We start from the raw sequence: 1945 nt of genomic DNA, 5'->3' as shown, positions 1-1945 counted from the left end.
TCTCTTTTGGGACAATAAAAGGACCTTATTAAAACATAGTTGTCGGCCTAATTAAAGCAGCTATACTGTCAATATTGGTTAACATATAAAAAAAATCACTTTGTAAAAGTATACATACATTTACTATATGTAAGTATTATATTTCAACTGCACATGAACACAACTTTGGTTTTACATTATTGATTTTACATTTTGTACATTGTTGATTTTACATTATTGGTTTTACATTATTGATTGCGACCTTCGGACGCAATCAATAATGTAAAAGTCATGCATGATAGAGAGTGTCAGGGGCACATCATCATTAATGTAATTACAGTAAGTAATTAAGGCCCTGAAGCCATATAGTCCAGGTCAGAAAAAACATTACATCTGTTGTTAACTGAATATTGAACAGATTATTTTGTGTTTGTTAAATTAACTGATTAAAACAAATTTCAAATGTGAATATAACATACAGTATAGAAAGACGTTTATATGACTTTAATTCTGGAGACCAGAGAGATGGTTCTTTGGATTTAAATACAAGGGCTCCACCTTGTGGTCAGCATCAGCAGGACATCAGAACAGAAGTTGCTACAGTAAGCAGGCTACTAAGCACAAAATCACACTCGTGTGAATTGAGGGGCGCTCTTATCATCATACATCACATTCTGTGCTCAGCCAATCAAATCATCGCTATGGGGTACACACATTGCTCAGCCATTCCTATGGGGTACACACACAAACACACAAAGCTGGGAATATGAGGGGCTAGCGCCCCTCAAAAACAGTGAAATATGACACAGACCTATAATTAACAGACATCTGTTCATGTACTTGCCGTCAGTGTCAAGGTGTAGTAGTAGCATTTAGTCCACCAATGACAAATCACCTTGCATTTGGTTTGAAGAAAATGACAGTTTTTGCATTAACTGAATACACAGTAAAGCCTTACGTGATTTCTCTGTGGCCCAGACAGAGGACTGAATCTCTCTGTGGCCCAGACAGAGGACTGATTCTCTCTGTGGCCCAGACAGAGGACTGAATCTCTCTGTGGCCCAGACAGAGGACTGAATCTCTCTGTGGCCCAGACAGAGGACTGAATCTCTCCACTACCATTCTCTGTGGCCCAGACAGAGGACTGAATCTCTCTGTGGCCCAGACAGAGGACTGAATCTCTCCACTACCATTCTCTGTGGCCCAGACAGAGGACTGAATCTCTCTGTGGCCCAGACAGAGGACTGAATCTCTCTGTGGCCCAGACAGAGGACTGAATCTCTCTGTGGCCCAGACAGAGGACTGAATCTCTCCCAGGGGGGCAGTCAGACAGATATTTTGTGAAGCTTGAAACTCCTGAAAGTTCATATAATGGCCTGTTGTGGCGCTGTCACTGGACCCAAAAAACCCCATAGCCATAGAAGTCCATGTATTTGGGCCCAACTTCACCTAGATAAGACTGTATTACCTTAATAAACATGGTCATGAATACTTTCTGCTTCCAGTCACTAGTTTAAAGTCTCATTTCTCATGTCATAATATTCTTTTTGGAAAATTATGGTCCCATTTATAAAATAAATGACCATAAAGTCACGTATGTTCTGAGGGGCGTGGCTACCGTTACAGTCTATGATCGGGAGTCCCCACCCACTCGAGTCAAAATAAAAACCAACGGAGAAGAAGGGGGGAAGTCCCGCCTCCTTGTCTGGGCAGCCAATGGCCAGCTGGGCCCAAACGGAGCCAGCCAATGGCCAGCTGGGCCCAAACGGATCTAGAAAGATGGCGACTTACAGTGCAGGAATAACAGGCTTCATTTTACGTCCATGTTAGACCCGGGGAACGCTTTGTCCATATTTTTTACAGTCTATGATCTCTCCACTACCATTCTTGCATCATAAAGACAAATAGAGCTACAGATAGAGACCACACCCAGTGGTGGAAAGTAACTAAGTACATTTACTCAAGT

This window comes from Protomyctophum parallelum, assembly GCF_964188405.1.
Source record: "Protomyctophum parallelum genome assembly, chromosome: 18".
In the NCBI taxonomy this organism is placed as follows: domain Eukaryota; kingdom Metazoa; phylum Chordata; class Actinopteri; order Myctophiformes; family Myctophidae; genus Protomyctophum; species Protomyctophum parallelum.
This window is presented reverse-complemented; position numbering follows the sequence as displayed.